Here is an 18,722-nt window from a genome sequence, read left to right as displayed (position 1 = left end):
CAAAGGGTTAAACCACTTTATTTGAAGCTCCACAACCTCTTCAATTCCATCACTCATAAGGATAGTTTGGACATAAAGAATTTAGAAATATTAATTGCATTTAGCCAACTGCTGCCACGCTGACTATTCTTACAGTACTTTTATAGTAAGTACTTTGCTGTACTGCCAAATCCTTTGACACCTTAACTGATTCTAAACAATATTGAGGATTTAAGTCACCAGTAAAATTTGTACACTGGGAAAGTGAGATACAGACCCATGGGCAAGTACAGAATTGCTGAGGAACATAGTTGAGCAGCTGGCAGAAGTGGGTGCTAACACAACCTGTGGAGGGGGTAGCTTCTTTAAAAATCAGGGCTGACTCAACTAATTTTTATGCTCACAAAGGAAAAACACTTATTTTGAAGAGGTACAAAACTACTTCAACATTAAAATGTAAAACAAGGATAGGAGGGCAAAACTGGACAAGAAAAGGGGTAGAGGAAAAAAACTGCAGCCAAAAGAAGATAGGGAGATAGCAGCAAAACTGCAAGAGAGCAAAACAAACCTTGAGCACATGCTGAAAGACCAGAAAGAAGGAGGAAAAGCAGGGAAGGCAGTAACCAGAAGAGCCAGGCAAGAGGAAACTGCATACAGTGACAATCACATATCCTACCCAGCTCTTCATAGGGAGGGGAAATGAAAAAATGTGCTTTTTTTCCTGCTGTAAGTTTCCTCCATGCAAATTCTACATTAATGACATTTTGATGCTATAGGATTCAGAAGGAAACTAAAGAAAGCCCAAAGGTGCTTCCTGTAAACAGAACTATTGAGCTATAGCTGTTAACCAGAACACGATGGCAACCCAGGTCCCCTCTGACCAGGATCAGCAAGGCACACTTGAACACTCACTCAGTGTGGCTGCTTCTCCTCAACATGTTGTCATGCAAACTCACCCAATCTCATTCCTAATCTCAGACACAAGTTTATAGCAACAACCATCTCAAAAATGAAATCTAGATAAATTTATGCATGGGCAGTTTCACTGCTTGTCGTAATTCCCCACAAATTGTTGCAGGGAAAACTTGTTTTTCCTGAGGAATCAGGGTACAAAACTGCTTCATGAGAAAAAAAAAATAATTCATATACTTTATCGGTATTACAAATAGAGTGACCACTATAAACTAGACTCAACCATAAACACCAAGCATACAACACAATACCTACAACAAAACTCAAGAGTGTAACTAAAGTGCAAAGTATATTCCAGCAGCTGCTCCCACCAAACAATTACCAATCTGCAAATTACCAGCCAGCTACAGAACATCCATGCTGCACTGTACTGCCCCATCCCTAATAAAGAAGTATTTACAGAGAATGATAAATTGGTTTCATACAGGGCTTTCATTAGAGAGAAAGTCCCTAATCCTTTTAATCATGATTATAACTTCATGTGTTATATAATGTAAATACATTTGGCAAATCTGAATCCCCCACTTCTACTGCAACACTATTATTCTAATTACAGGAGGATGCTCATCTTTAACAAGCAATATGATAAGTTTTTACAGCAAGCTGATAACTACAAAAATGACTGCAATGTCATCCCACCTGAAAGCAACCTTTCACTACACAGACATCAACTCTAAGAGCTGCTTATCACTAACAAAAGTCTACTGCATCTAAGAAATTTCTTCTGCATCTTAAGCATACAGCCAGGAGAAAAAAATAAAGCTCTTTCCTCATTTAAATAAGTTCTTAGGAAGTAATTCAAGAAATAAAATAAGGTCACTTAATTCAGTAAAGGCTATGGTTAAGTCATCTGTGTTAATCACTTAATAAAACAATAAAGAAATCAGACAATCAATAGTAAAACCAGAATTTTTTTGAAGACTAGTACACTTTCCATTCAGAAGTGAATAAGTACCTGCTTAATATGTTTCCTTACAGTTAGGACATAAATATCTTCTTTCTTTACACAGAGGTTCCATGAAAAACAGCCTTCAGAAAGTCAGTCCTGTCTTTTCTTCTTTCAGGTGGTTCACTACACTGAGCCACCTAGTAAAAAAGGCAGCAGAGGTACATGGTATCTTGATTTTTACATTGCTGAACTCAAGACACAGCACTGCATTGCTCTTTTCCCTGCACACTTTCCTTCTTCACAAAAAACTTTTTATTGTGCTTTAACAGAAGGTCAATGGCTATCACTTCTCTACTCCAGCACAATGGTGAATTGAAACAAGAACCCATAGCTGTTTAGACCGACAAAGCAACCAGTATGTCTAAGCCAATAAAGCGATTTGTTCATTAAAGCTACTAATAAAGCAACCTTTTGTTAGTCTATGAAACATCAGAAACCTCATAGAATGCATTTAACTAAGCTTTCTTAAAAATCACCAACTCAGAAGTTCTAAAATCTGTTAACTTCTCCACTTCCTTAAACTGATAGTAAAATACCTTCATGTTGACTTTTCAAAGCACAGCCAGTGTGACACAAACTTTCCTGCCTATTTATCATCAGAAACATTTAGGGGCTTTTGGTGAAGAGATCCCCCCTGACAAGAGCTGAAATCCATCATATTAATGCATTATGTAAAGTTTCCTGTGCAACACTGACAACCTGTACTTGTGACCACCACAACTATATACAACAAGAACAAAACCATTCAATGGCCACACTCAGCTTGGACCCAAAGATTTGTTTGGATTTGACAAACAAAAATGAGAAGAGCTGTAGTTAGCACAGATCAAAAGTGCTGTTAGCACTCATGTCCATTGCTTTCAACTAAAGTGAAACAAAGTCTGTGCCTGAGTCCCCAGCACTTAGTGCTGCTGTCTGGAGTGGGACTGTAGCTGCTCTCAATAACCAGCACTAACAGGAGGACAATGGCCACAAACTTCCTCCAAACAACATCAGCATTTTTGCCTTGACTTTAGCTGCACTATACCAGCAATCCTTGAAAGCATTAAAATTAAGTCTCCTTCCTTACTCATAATTTCTAGACTTGCTTTGTTAACAGGCAGCTCCATTATTATGTGATTACAGACTAGGCCACCAAAAAGGAAGGGGAAAAAAAAGCCATTTTTCATCTAATTACCATCAGCTAGACAAAAAAGGCCAGGCAGGTATTTCCTCTAAATTTTTATGTTTAAAACCCACAAAAGACAATTTGCTGCAATATTAGCAGCAATATAAAAGTATCAAAGCTGCATAACGTGTTAACACATTATGTGAGGGCAAAAAGTATATGTTCTCTTACTCATATTTAACAGTGAAACACCCCTTTTCTAAAAGCAATCTGAAGCCATTCTTTTGCTGCCATTTCTCAGCTGCCTCTTTTCGGCAAGTACACTGCAACTGTTGGATTTTTTTATATGCACAAGAACCCAAGCAAAGAAAAAGTTTCATCCTTATTACTGCAACTCCTCCAGAACAAGATTCCCATTTGTTACACTGGATACAGCATTTGAATTCTCAGTGAAAGTTCTTGTAACAGAATGACAGTAAAATATTTGTCCCTACTCAGAGATATGTACAATCAGCCAAAGTTCTATCCTTTGCTATTCAGAAAATATAATCTTTATTTATAAAATAAACAAGTCTGCTATCTAGGACAGAGATAGCATCCCTCCCTCTACACTGTGACTCTCACTATCAAGCCATGAGATTATATCCTCCTTCTGGAATTAAGTGCTTATTCTAACAATAACACTTCAATAGCATGTGAAACTTTTCAATTAAACAGTTGTCAAGCAGCCTGATAAGGCACAGAAAAACAACTGATAGCTGAAACAAGTCATACAACAAGTTTTGCAGACTTCCTGGTTCCTGCCAAACAAATAGTTAATCAGTGAGTAGTCAAGAGGCAAACAAACGACCATTAAAATTCATAGCAAAAAGCAACACATCATTTCATTTAATTGCAAAGTTTTGACCATCTTTAAAGGTTTTCACTTAAAGCTTTTTTGGACTTTGGAGCCTTTTGTCTACTTTTGCACCACTGTGTGCTAGCAAAGAAAACAGCAGGACAATAACTATTGCAAAGACACTGATTTTAAAGAGTTACACAATGCTTTTCTCTCGTTCTCTTTGAGAGAGGATGATATAACTTTCAAACTGCAATTAGAAGTAATTTATTATTTTAATATTTTCCTATTTAAGTCCTGAAGTCAACTTTGCTAACTCTCCCTGCCCATACCTGATCAGGTCTTCCAACAATTCTACAGTCTAATATTCACTTAGGCTGAGAAGATTCATACAAGAATCAATCAAGAACACAATACACTGCCTGATAGTTGTGATCAAGTGCACTTTTCAGTTTGCTTAACTTCCAAAATTAATCCTCTCCTTCAGTTCAATCCTACTCCTCTCACAGTACAAAGGCAGTGGAATTTATGTTCCTAAATGACTTAAGCATACTTGAAAAGTCCCACTCTTCAGAGATTAACTTCTTGCTCTTGTAAGTAAATAAACAGAAGCTTAGACTAATGACTTTTTATCAATGGAAAACTGACAATTAGTTCTTTTCTGAGGCAACAAAAGTACATGACTAAGAAGTTTGACAAATTTACATTTGTAGCTACTGATGCAGCAAACATTATGGAAGTGCACAGCTTTCTAGAGGCACTCTTATGGCCAAATCTAAGTGTACACTCCAGTGACTGCAGCATCAGACCTAGATGGTATTTAGCTTATCTTCACCTGTATTCCAGAAGAGCCAATATAATAGTCTATCACTAGTGGCAACAGAAAATTAACCATTGAGTTAAAATACTTCACAAGAATCTTTAGATTTTTCCTCCATTATAGCAATCAATTTAACATTTTAAAAAATGTAAAAAATATTTAAAAGCCTATGGTGATCATATAAATTACTTAGGTAACTTAAATAATAACTAGTATTTTAAGCAAACACTCTAAGTTACATGCCTTTAACACCTTAACACCTCAAGATGTAGCTTGCAGAACCTTTCTATATATTTCTATAAATAATATGTTCTTTAAATGTATATATTTATAGGACTCTATAATCTATTCTTATAGATTCTTATTCTTAAACACAATCTATTCATATAGATCTACAAATCAGCTAGTTAAATAAAGGCTTTAGAGTCATATAGAAAACCAATAAGGATTAAATTTACTTTACTTCACAAAAGTACTTACATGGAATGACAATAAAATTGAAGTTCAAAATGTGCTTTTAACACCACAGACCAAAAAGAAAACTTCAATTAAAAGAGCAGAATTTTTGTTTGCTCTGCCTGGTTGCAGCAGTTGTAATGCTAACATGAGAAACTTGCTAGTTATCATTTCAGATAGATCCTAGTGATTATATACGTTTTTCATGATCCATAACATCAACAGAGCAAAATTTCAGAGTTGTTAAGCTGATGTTCTAACCACATTAAAAGACAACCACAGGAACAACTATACAGGAATTGCCATTTCCTGGAGACACAAATGAGAATTCCTCATCCTTACTTGAGTACCCATCATTTTCACAGGCAATTTTCAAGCAATTCTTTAGCAAACATGCCCCCAGTATAGCCTAAATTTCAGCTGCAGTTGCCACCTTTGTATGGTTGACTCCAATGACGAAATGTCAGTAAGCACTGGTACCCAAACAGCACCTCCACATTTCCACAAGAAAAATCACGTAGTAAAGCAGCATCTGTCATCTTACAGAGGTGAACTCTTACAGCAAAAAGTGCTTAAATATAGAAGAACCGTGACCTGAAAAAATGGTCTCTTTAGGAACAGAGATCCCCATTTCCAGGGACTATGCCAGAGGCAAGTGACATGAAAGGCAAAGAACAGTAGTTGTTCATTGCCCCCTGCACCACGAACGGGAGGCAGCACCCCAGGAAGGGAGGAGAAGCCACCTTCAAAACATGAGTGACTCTTCAGGCAACGGCCAGCAGATCTGTGGGATTTGTTGCAAAAGGATGCAATGGACCAGAAAAATTTACAAGGGTTCAAGAAGAAATTATACAGGTTCTCAGAAGAGAAATCATTTAAGAATTTCTGAATAAACAGAAATAACTTCTGGCTCAGAGATTCCATAACTGAAAGTAGCTGGAGAACAAGTGCGAAATGAAAATAATCTAAAATTGGTCTTGTTCTCAATGTTCCACATGAATCCACTTACACATTTTTTTGAGATGGGTCATGCAAAGAATTAGGGAATTTCTGGGTTCCTGGACAAGATTTTCTCTTTTATGGCTATCAGATACAGAATACTAGGCTAGAAAGAACACGTGCCAGTGTGAACCAGTGGGTCAATTTTTCTAGAATACACTTAAAACTATTTATTAAACACATTTTAAAACAGAACATTTCAATAAAAATATAGAAGTATTTTAACTTTTGGATGTCTCTCCCAAAACTGCCATCTTGATAGAAGATATTACACTCAAATATTTTAATGAGCTTGACCTTTCACTCAAAATATTAGTTACAAAATTGTATTTCTGTTGGAATAACATTACTGATTATTCTCCACTAAAACACCTACAACAGTTTCGTGGTTTTGCCTCCTAGACACTGTGTCTCTGCAAGCATTTACTGGACAACAGAGTGGTTCTGCTACTGAACAGTACCAGCTGACATTTTTCTCCAGAGAAAAGCTAAATTACTCACTTTGGGTTTATTTGCAGGTTGTTTTCCCTCCTGAAAACAAACAAATGGAAGAATATGTCACAGACATCAGGCTGTTCACTAATTAGGAAGACCTCTGTAGCCTGTTTGTTCCCTTTTCACTGCACATCTCACAGTGTCTCTGCCACCCGAATTCAAGATCTCCTAGACAATGCCCTCAAAGTGTAAGACTACTTGAGCACATAAGTTCTCTCAAGCTGCCACCACTCCACTACACAATCTGGGGAGTAGAACAGAGCTAACAAACCTAAACCACCAACACCTCAGAGAAAACATGGTTCTTTTGCATTTTCTCATTTTATTAGCAGAAATCAGAATTGAGTGGTTCCACAGGAACAAGAGAAAAAATAATTATAAATAATAAAAAATTACATTCACCTCCTACTAAAAATACCTAGTATTAGAATGTGAGAAAACACAGTACTTACCTACATTTGAAAGAGCCAGTATATATGATTTAATGTGTAACAAACAAATAAGCTATTCGTGCATAGCAAGCTAGCTGAAACAATTGTTTGGAGAAAACAATTGTAAAACATATGCAGGTTAATACCAGAGAATTTACACAGCATGGTTTCTGGAAAGGAAACCATTCTTTTTTAGGGTAGTAGAATTTTATAATAACAAGAGTGAACTAGGGAGAAATTGCTGAAAGAAAGACTTTTGAAAAACCTCCCTCAAAGTCTCAAGAGGCCATTAAGTAAAATTAATATTGGTGTTAGGGGAAAACATTTGTGTTTAGATGCCAGCAGTAAAGCATCAAAAGAAAAAGCAGTAAGTGGTCTGTTAATTTGCAGATAAGGGTTAACAGCAGAAGGCCACAGTTCTTCACTAGAACTGCAACACGTATTCCCTAATGGTACAGAAAGCAAAAGGTGGCAAAACTCATTCACATAAAAGCTATTAAGGTTAAGATATGAGAAGGAACCTTAGGCATTTCATGTCGTCTAACCAAGCTGGATAAAATGGAAAATACATGACAGACAAAGAAAACACTTAATTATCAGTAATCAAGGCATTGTGTGTCCAGGGGAATTTTTTACTCACCAATTTCCTGGACCTTAAGAACAAATTCAGAAAGAAATATGTTGACTCTTGATAGTCCAAAGAAGAATAACACTCAGTAAAAGAAAAAATTAGGATGTGCATTAAATATTTTGGAGAATATTATAATTGGTACATTACAAGCTGAATGCAGCATTTTAAATAGGCACTCTGTAAATGTACAGCACTTCTAGGCAGGCATAAAAATGGTTTGAAATGTAGTTAAACTAAATGTTAAAAAGGTGACATTTAGTAACAGGCATCTTAAAGGGGAAGACAAAAACCATCAGAAAGTTTGGGTATGTTGATTGTAACTGAGAGATGCAGAAGAATATAAAGGAAAAGGTATAGGAAAAAAAATACTAAGAACCTTGAGTTTAACTGGATTTTTATAACAAAAATAATACATTCAACTAAACCAGGGTTAAAGCATCACAAATAACGTAAAGAACAGAACTACTTGAAGCTTATACATTCCAGTGCCACAATACATCTTTGTGAAAAGTGATTCTGAGAAGAAAGATACATACACCTTATAACGAAATCCCACTGCTTTTCTGGAGATGGCAACTGATAGGCAGAAAGAACAGAACAAAAGTTAAACTCTCAGCTTCACAATCAGTAGAATTCTTGAATGTAAATTTTTCCCCCCTTTGGTAGCAGCCACCAAGCACAGCTCTGCACAGCTCTGCCAACAGCACAGCTGCCTCTACCCCAGCTAGCAGGTAGGTTATATGGGGAGTGGTGCAGGATCTGACATGTTGTGATAAGGGAGGTCACAGGAGATAACAGGACAGTAATCAGGACTGTTACTGCAGTGATGGGATACAGCAGCAGACAGAGGACACAAATCCACAGGAAACTAGGTTTTGTTAGCTCCGCTGCTCACAGAACAATTTGTTTCCCTTGTGTTTTACAGATTTGAATACTAATATTTCTGTACATTGCAGCTTTGATCACTGTGTTAAATGTAGCTCTACTGAATAAAAGGATTATTTGTCCAGATTGGCATGCTTATGACTGTGATATGAAGAGAACTCGAGGGAAAAACCTTTGAAGATCAAGCACATGCTCTATTTTAAAGGCTGAATTGGCAGTAGTGCTGAAGGTGGTTTATATCATGCATATAGTTTACAGCATGATACATATGACAATACTTTTGAAGTTTAGTACAAGGATTGTAAACACTTTCAAATCACTTAAATTTGTCTTGCTGTTAAAAGGGTCAATACCACTCTCTCCTTACTGAAAAGGCTAAGAAGTCAGGCAAGAGTAGCACTCATGTTGGTTCACAAATAGCTGGATTTCAGAAGTGGACAGCACAACCACAAAAGCAAAGAAGGGACAGGAGGAACAAGATCAGCCCTTTTGGTTATAGCACTTGCTCCACACTGGTTTCAGCAGATCATCAAACCACAGCCATGAGGTTTCAGGGCACAGTTAAGCTGATCTAATGGCCAGGGAGTGCCCAAAGGATTCACTGCCAGCTGTGCATCCCCCGTGCCAGCTCTAAAGCACATTCCGTGTCACACTGAGCCAACTCAATTTGCTTTTTAGTTCCCTTCTCACTTAAATTCAGGGAACTTAAATTATAGAAAACCAACAGCACAAAATTAATCTGAATAATCTTAATAAAAATTTAGATTAAACCTACAGCTAGTGCAGGAAGAGATATGGGCAGGAGAAGCTGTTGGGAGCCATTCCTTACAGCAGCAACTAAGCAAGTCAAATACAATATGAAATGACGACCCCGTTAAGGACAAGTGAATATAACATTTCAACCTTTGTGATGTTTGAAATTATTTTATGAAGGACAGGTGAAATGTCTAATGATGAGTTTCTCCTTTTTAATCTTTGCTAGGTCATGCCTAACCTACGCAATCAATTTTGTTCCCACCACTATGCAGTGTAAACAAACAAAAGGAATGAGAAGGACCAAAACGTTAACATTTCTTTTGTGCCACTAAACAAGCTTTTGTTTTTCCAGTCGTTCCCAGCACCCCTTTGAAAGGTTCCCACAGCCCGTGTAAACAGCCACAAGCTGAGCAGGATGACTGTACATACCTCCTACATAGGCAGGCAGCCACCCCAGCATGCAGCTCCCCTCACTAGACAGCCACACACCCACCCCATGACAGGGGACACCACCCACCTCTGCTCTTCAAACAGAACTCCTGCCTGTGCTCCTGAGTCACACCGAGCGTTATCTACTGCTCCCACCAGGCCAAATGTCAGTAATGGCAGAGCTGAAGTTCGACCCTCAATTATTCCACTATCAGCCCACTACTTTGCTGTAGCACATCAGGAATTACTTGATTTCAAAGTGTTCAAAGCACAAATAACAACAGATTCACCATAGCAATAAGCTATAAAGCTGGGAATACAATACACAGCCTGAAATCCTGAAATCACAGAATCAGAGAATGGTTTGGGTGGGAAGGGACCTTAAAGGTCATGTAATTCCAACCTTTTTGCCATGGGCAGGGACACCTTCCCCTATACCAGGTTTTTCAAAGCCCCATTCAGCCTGACCTCGAAGATGAGATGAAAATACAGGATGTCCTGGAAACAAACTAAATGTAACTGTGCATGTCAAAGTTGTTTTGCTACAGCAAGCCATGTCTAAGAAATGTTCTAGCTATAGTGCATTCAGCTATGTTAAACTTTCAAATTTAGGTTAAACATCTGGACAACCTAAGGAAGAAGCCATTATGGAGATAATCAAGGTTATTAACAGAAACACTTCTGTTACTTTTGTACTATAACATTGCAAAATGTAAAGTTCAGCCACCTGTGTATCAGAGCCCACCTAAGATACTATTGGTAGGATTTCTTTCACACATATAATCACTCTCCTCTAGACACAATGTCAAAACATAGTTAGCATTACTACCTTATTACTCAGGGGCTACCAAAGCCTGCATGCTACCCTTGACACATTTCATAAACACCAAGTGGCTGTTCAGGGCTGTGCACCACACAGTTGGTAGAGGGGAGCAAGTGCAGGACAGCACAAAGTCCAGCAGGCTGGGAATCAAGCAGTGACCAAGTGTAGCTCTTACCCAGACTGCCAACAGCACAGCCAGAATGCACCTGCTGCCACAGATAACTAACACACCATGAAAGCAGAGGGATTTAACTGCCCCCTTCCAGCAGAGGCTCGTCATAAGGGTCATGTCTGCCCCACCTTGGCTACACAGACAAGTTTAAATACAGGCCAGGTGGGGAAAGCATTGCAGGTTTGATCACTGTCTCCCTCCCTGTCAACTCTTGCAGCAAATAGCAAGTTAGGAGAAAAGCAATCCCCAAACACAGTGCCCCATAAAAATCCATTCTTTCAAACTCATTCTTGCTGAAATATCAAATAGGGACTGCTACTTAGGTATGTGGAGAAAGAAACATTTCCTGACCAAAAAAAAAACCAAAAAAAAAACCCACTGAAAACCACAGCAACTCTGCCTTAGCATGCTTTAAAGGATGCTGAAGATTAGCCCTCAAGATCCATAAAAACTGTCACTACTGTACTCTGTAGTAAAGAAAAAAAAGTTACCTGTCATTGCAGTGATCCACCCACCCACTCAGAGAAATGCCACAGATCTGCAGACACACTCATCAGCTCTGGCAACAGCAGATGAAACTGCCACAGCGGAGCTCAGAAACAAACATTTAAAATAACTTAGACAAGGGTATCTCCAGTATCACAGTTTCAGGACCCTTTTCTGTTGTGCTAGATCATCTCCTGCTCTGAGTATGAACTAAAACAAAATGACAAGATATAAACAGCAGGAGATACTCCCAGCAAACTGCAGGTTTACTGGCCTGAGCTCAGGACCACAACTAACACAGCTGAGCAAAGACATAGACAATGGTGAAGCAAAGGTGAAGACATCCTGTTTTCAACAGAGATTCAGCACTATGCCAAGCTATGTGGGGTCACACTTGCCACAAAAGATGAGTAACATTTCCTCACAGAAGTCTGAATCCATAGCTGGTTTTTTTGGTTATTATTTAATGGTTACAGCCTTGAACACTAAAGAAAATATTCTCTAGTATATTCTAAAGCCTTATTAGGCAATGAAGAAGTTAGCAAAAGCAAAATACCCACTACTGTCAGGTCTAGCAAAGAAATGCTAGATTTTGCAGCTACTGCAATAGTTAGTGAGCAACTTCTCAAGCATGACGTATGCTACAATGCTGAAAAGGCTTACACTTGTCAGGGAACACACTGAGCAGCTTACCCTCCTAAAAAGGGAACTTGAGGAAAAGCTTGAAACCTTTTCTTCCCCATTGGCTTATGATGCTTTGGGCTTGTTAGTCATTTAGTAAGACAAGTAGCTTGTCCTGAAGTAGCCTGTTCAGTTCTGAATTCCCTGTGACTACTGTCATTCCTGCAGATATATACAGACACACATTCCATCCTATAAGACACATCATATATTTTACATAAAGACAGTATGCAATTTTGTATGCAATTTTGCAATACAGCAAACTAACTCCCTATAAGCATAGGCAGGTCCTGCATGTTACAGCAGATCTAAATGTAAAGTTTCACCCTTAAGAAAACGTGGTAGACTTTATCCTGAAAAGCACGTGCTCCAAAAGTATCCACCAGCATCTGTGAGAACACAGGGCTAATGTGTGCAGTAAGGACATTATGACGGTCAAAGAGGGCAGAGTTTAAGTAGATACTGTCAACAACACACACCCAGGATTTGCAGCTCCTGTCCTGAAATTCACAGCAGTTGCCACAACCTACACGAACACAAAGCCACAGCTGAGGAGGTCTGACTCTGCATGACCGAATTAAGGAATCCTTCAGTCTATCAAAAGGCCCCAACAAAACTTCATGTTCAATTGAGTCTCCACCACCTTAAGTTCTTTGATAAACCCACCTTAAGTGGGTTTGTTCTTTGATAAACCCACCAAGAAACACACAGGGGAAGTCTCTATAAACCTGTATCATGTAAAGGTTACCTCCCACATCCAAGCCATCCAGAGCAACATTTCTTAAGGATGAAGTGCTGAAGAGGGAGAACAACAAGCTCTGACATCGGACCAAGAAATTGAGGAACAGGAGAAGGGTACATAGGAACAAGTACAACAACTATCCCAGAATCAGATCAGATTTTTTTATTTTCAAAGAGAGACCCATGTGTAAAGAGGGAGAACTGGCAGGGAAAATATTTAATCTATTATTACAACCTAGGATACTGGAGTGGTGAGATTCATTGATTGAGGTTTACGAGGAGTTTAAGAGGAAATTATTGCAACTCCATTGCAACCGTGCTCTAACCTCCCACTCGCCACAGCTCCAGCTGCACAAGGCCAGGTCTCACCACAGCATGTGCCTGCCTCTCAGCCCCACCTAGGGCAGCCCTCCTGCCTGGTAAGGAGGCAGAGCTCGTGCTTAGAAAGTGTTCAGCAGTATGCCCTGCCCTCTCAAGTGCACTTTGTCTCAGCCTGCCCATGCTGAAGAGTTCACAGACTTCCCAGTGCTGCTTCTCCAGAGCAGCATCAGGCAGGTCACACCATCCGCACCACTGAAAGGTTTTCAAGCAAAAAAGCATTTCACAACATCCACGTTTTGGACAACTCTGAATAGCCAGCCTTTGAACAGGAAGCATTACTTAATTACCTCAGAGCTGTCCCTCTGCTGTAAGAGCCATCCAGTCTCAGGTCACAAGACAAACTGGACTCACCTGGGCCAGCTTAGCAGGTTCTACCCACAAGAGGCTTCTCTGATATGGGAGCTTGGAGACCAAGCAATTTCAAGAAACCCTTTCCTTTCCCCTCCATATCCCAATGACCCCTGCCCACAAAACATCTAAGGTACATCAATATATTAATCAGTTTCATAACAATGTATTTGGATTACAAAAATCCAAACATCACTCGACCTTTTATGAGAGTATTAAAGGGAAACTGGTTTTCTTTTTTTTTTCAATATAAGCTGAGGTAAATACCATTGCAAAATGTGTCATACTGGTATAACTCTAAATTACAGCCAAAACTGAAAACAGCACATACTTTTTTATTTAGTTGGGGGTTTTTTCTCTGTTTGTTTTATATCTTAATTAAAACATGCCACGCTTCTCTATTTTATGGCCATATTTGTGTTTGGTTAGAAAACTAGACAAATTCTACTAGTTCCTGGTGCCACAGCCATTGCCAATCATGTTGAAGGGATTTGGATTGGGAAAAGAAGTTTTGGTGGCACACTTCTGGCACACCAAAACAGTACACACCAACACTTCATCCTCCAGCACAAAGCAAAGCCCACTGTCTCAGCTCAAGACTCAGGCAAAGCTTACCTGAACTAAGCAAGCTAGTTTTGGACAATATTTCACACACCTCCTCTTTCCAACCAGCTGTGGGTGTGGTATCCTCTAGCTGATGGTAACATCTTCAATTGCCCCAGCAAATGAAAAGATGTCTGCTGGTAGGTTAGGCATGACATTATAGAAAAAAATGCATTGTTTCACCCTTGTAAAAATAACTGCAATTGTTCCAGAGAACACTGAGAAAACAAAATAGAGAAGAGTTCCTGAATTACACAGATCTGTCTATTTAGCAAAAATGAGCAGTCTTGAGGAGATGAACTCGTATTTTTTGCCATAGTGAGCATGAACAAAACTAAATGCAGTAGTTCCTTTTACTCTGACATTCCTTACTTTTGAAGTACTTGACATTACAGATGTAAATCATGTCCACATTACTGGCAAAAAAGCCTAGCAAGGATCTATTAGAAAATACATGACTGTAGTGTGTGCACTGATACAGGACAAACACTGAGTAGCTAACCAGAACCACTGCTGCAAAGACCCAGGTAGGATTCATAGCATTGCAACAGTTTAATTACTCCCATTCTCTCTTCCTGCCCAAGAAATGCCCCCTCACAAGTGAGCCACAATGCCTCTCACATTCATTACAGCCAAAAAACATCTTGCATATGCAAAACTCTCAAAGAAGAAAAGCACATGTGCAGTTTAATGTTTAAGAGCCTAATCAAGCTGTTATATTTATTTATTGATTTTGGCTGAACAGAGAAGGTAGCCAAAATTTGATTACTTTATTATTTCACCAATAATCTTTACAAAGTGAAAGACAGAGAACCACCTTTCATTTTTTACTAAATACAAAACTGTGACAGGTGAGGAACGCACAGGGATTTAACATTCTTCCTCTCTCCTAACATAGGAATAAGAAGGTACCCAATACACTCACAACACGTTTATTCACAACCATTCACCTCAAAAGAAGGACTTGTCCATTCCTCCCTCAAAGCCACCAAACATGTTCACCAGAGAGGAAGCCACCAAGGGCTGCCAAACTCACAGAAGTGACACAGCCCTAAAGTGCACACTGATAGCAGCCACAAGGGTGCTCTGGGACTGGGACCTGTAAGCATCCAGTGCTGCCTTCAGCCCTTTGCAGACATGCTCTGGGCTAAACTGTCCTGGCCTGATTTAGCCAGAAGAGCCTGTGTAATAGCCAGCAGCTGTACCACCACAAAGATCAAGAAGTTTAACAACAATAAGTCAGCTTCCATGCTTACGTGGGTCTAGGTCTTCATGAGACAAATACCTAAAATCTTTGTAGCCTTTGCTACAGAGACTACAACTACTGCTCTGGTAGTCTTTGCTACAAGAGACTATCTTAATGTCCATAGTAGTGATTGCAGTAAATAGATTTTGTCTATCCAGTGAATACTTAGAGCATTTCAGTACTGAACCATCCATCAGTTTCCACAAATTGACTAAAGCACAATACTTGTTGTGGGAGAGCATTTTCATGAGCAATTGACACAATGTTTATCGTGTCTTTCTAGAATTACCTGACATACACAGTCCACATATGACACGGCTGAAGCAGCTCTGCAGATAAAGTCTTTATGCTACTTTCATTTCAAGTGTAATGTACACACAGCCATTGCATGTGCTCTTCACAAAAAGATTCAGAATATTAAACATGTTCATTAAACACCATCCAAATTTTAAAAATTCTGTTTACTTTAAAGAGACAGACGAGTAGCATTCCTCTCTGTTTAATAACATTGCTGGCCTAAATCATCACACACCATTCCTTTCTTTTACTGTTTCAGAGACAATAAATTCCATTGAAGTAATGAACAAAACTTTTGCAAAGTATCACATGCGTACATAAGGAGAAGTAAAGTTAATTTGTCAGCCTAAGTCCAAAGATAAAAATTATTTCTTTCCCTAATCTAAAAAGTTATTTGTTGTAAAAGCTTTTCTAACAGTTAATACAAATGAAAATCACATACTTTCTGATAAACATTTATGTTTCCAAACAGGCACCATTGTATTAGTAAATTATTCAGCTTGAACAAAGAACCTACTACACTGATTAGATAGAAGTTGCAGTAGGAGGAAAAATCTAAACCTTGACCAAAAAAAATCAAAAATATATCTTTTGAAGATATTTATGAACCTGAAACATCAACAAGAATGCATAATTGCCATCAAGATACAGAACCAGACTGCCATTAATAACTGGATGATGATGGAGAAAGGGCAGATTTAAGTTTGGGACTAGGAAGTGCCTTAAAACAAGTGTAATCACCACATGAAAAAAGGACATAGTGTCACTTTGCTCCTGTAGATATTGAGTGCAGTACAGAACTGACCATCTCCTTAACACTGTGGCCTGAAGAGAATGCAACTTCCTTTTCTAACCACTGAGTTCAGCAATCAAGAAAAGCTAGAAATGAACCAAATAAAGAGTTCAACTTCTTTACACCCCTTTTCAAAACAACAGTGATGACAGAAAGATTAAGATATGGAGATACTTCAAACTAAAGAAAATTAATCTTCTTACCTTCAGCAAATTAGGTCTCAAAATGAAACTGTGAAAGATCAGGTGCCCTGCCTACCTTAAAATTCCTACTGATGTCAAGTTTTTCCCCTGAGTTTTCAAAGGCTATCTCCTCAGAGGAACAGACAAGTATACAGCTGAGTAACAGGCAGTAAGTGCTCTCAAAAGTGTAGCACAAACTGAAGCACAGAGCAAGCATCCATAGCTGGAATGCTGGAGTATGGCCTTCTGTTCACACCCATATATTTCAGCAACTGTGTACTTTTCTGCTATGTTTTGTTTTCCTCTGCTTTCAATCGCATCTGGTAAAGAAAGCACAGGAGAGCAGGCGCCTAGCAACTGGCCCACAGGATGTCCACAAGCTGTACGCTCTTCTTTTAATGAAAAGCCCGACAAACCCTACAACCTTCCCCTGCAAAGTCTTTCTAGACTCTTTCCAGGAAGATGTGGAGAGGATTCATGCAGACAGCAGTTTCCACACTAGAGTTACAATTTCTGGATCTCTGTCTGAACACTGTCTCGTCAAATAAACGACATTCAACCTACTCTCTTCATTTTTTAGTACATCCTCCTCATATGTAACAAATTGCTGTATAAATTTTAACACCCAAATAGTACAATTTAACACTAGCAGACACAATTGTTTCTTCCCCGACAAGCTACGGAGGTGTTGTTTTCTTCAGTTAAAAGAAAGTTAAGATACTCTATAAAAAGACTTCAAGTTTTGATACAGTTTTTGCTCAGCGGGAAATTATGCACGGGGCGGAAATGCTAAAAAGCAAAGCAAAACAGAACCCAAGCAAACACAGCCCCATTCCCAAACGAGACCCTTTTTTCCCCAGTCCCGGAGTAAGGTCTAGAGTAAGAGCAAGAGCACTCACGTGCCTCGTGAAGCAGCAACTACTCCAATAAACAGGAAGAGCCAACTCTACACTCCTGGCTTTTAAAACACATTCAAAATACTTTACATGGAAAATAAGCAACACTTCAATAACGTTTTTCCGCGAAAAGAAGAGCTACATTTTCCACCCAAGTGTTATGTAAATGAGCGAGCAGGAGGGAGCCGCGGGGTCTGTTGAGAGCCACTCAACCTACAGAGAAAAGAAGGAAAACGGGGGAGCGGGGTGGGGGATGTTTGAAACCCTCGGGGCTCTCAGCACTGCGGCCGTGCGCTCCGCTCCCAACCTTGCACAACTTTCCGCCGCGGCAGTTCCGCTCGGCTCCCGGGCGGGGACGGGACGGAGGGGTCCGAGCCCTCCGCCCGCCCGCCCGCCGCCTTTGTTCGCGGGGGCCGCCGCTCCCGGCACAAAGCGGGCGGCACAACTTGCGGAGGAGCGCTCGGCGCTCCCCGGGGCCCTGGCGGGGCACCCCCTTCCCGCCCGGTCCCTGCGGCGGGCGGGAGCGGCGCGCGGACCGCGGGGCAGCAGACCGTGCGGGGCCGGCAACGTGAGCCGCATGGGAAACGGCGGCCGCCGGCGCCGCGCCCCCCGCCCCGGCCCCCGGCCCCCCGCCCGCCCCGGGGCACCCGGCCCCTTCCCGAGGCGGCTCCTCCCGCTCGCACTCACTTTTCGGGACGGGCTCCGCTGGGCTCTCCCTCCGCTCGCGGCGGGCGCGCCTTCCCGCCGGCGGGGCGATGCGGGCGGCGAGGCGGAGCCCCCCTCCCCCGGCGGGAAGGGGTCCGCTGCCCCCCCCGCCCCGGGGCTGCCGCCGGGGGCCGGGTGACTTCAAAGGGGCAGGCGGGTCCAGCCCCCCCCCCCGCCCCGGGCGGGCTGCGGGCCGGCGGCCCTCGAGGAATCCCCCCGGCTGCGGCTGTCCCGGCGGCGGATCAGGTGCGCCGCCGCCTCCTCTCACATGGAGCCACCGCCTCGCCGCCCCTCGGCGCCCCCCGGGCCGGTCCCCGCACCGCCGCCGGCCGGGAGGCGAGTGGCTCGGGCCGCGGCCCCCGCCCCGCTCTCCCTCTCATGCACTGCGGGCGCCGCCGGGCCCCGGCTCCAGCGGCGGGGGGGCCGTCAGGGCCCCAGCTGGGCGGCGCGGCGGGGCAGCCGGGCGGCGGGGCTCGGCGCCGCGACCGCTCCGCTCTGCGGCATGTGGGGGGAGCGGCGGCGCGGGGCGCTGGGCGGCGAGGCAGGGCCGGGCCGGGGACGCCGGGCGCGGTGGGGGCAGCGGTGGCAGCAGCGCCCCGGGATCCGCTCGCTTCCTGCGG

At 41.5% G+C, this 18,722-nt stretch overlaps 1 protein-coding gene across 1 annotated transcript in view; it reads right to left on the bottom strand.

Moving 5' to 3' along the window:
- FBXW7 (F-box and WD repeat domain containing 7) overlaps positions 1 to 18,166 on the bottom strand; it is a 176,667-nt gene extending 158,501 nt beyond the window's left edge. The window contains exon 1 of the mRNA XM_058024351.1: positions 18,085 to 18,166. The gene's annotated coding sequence lies outside the window, so the exon portion shown is untranslated. The remainder of the gene's footprint in view (positions 1 to 18,084) is intronic.
- Positions 18,167 to 18,722: the final 556 nt, after the last annotated feature.

This window comes from Melospiza georgiana, chromosome 5 (genome assembly GCF_028018845.1).
Source record: "Melospiza georgiana isolate bMelGeo1 chromosome 5, bMelGeo1.pri, whole genome shotgun sequence".
Taxonomy (NCBI): domain Eukaryota; kingdom Metazoa; phylum Chordata; class Aves; order Passeriformes; family Passerellidae; genus Melospiza; species Melospiza georgiana.
The sequence above is the reverse complement of the archived record's forward strand: the minus strand, read 5'-3'. Positions and strand labels throughout refer to the sequence as shown.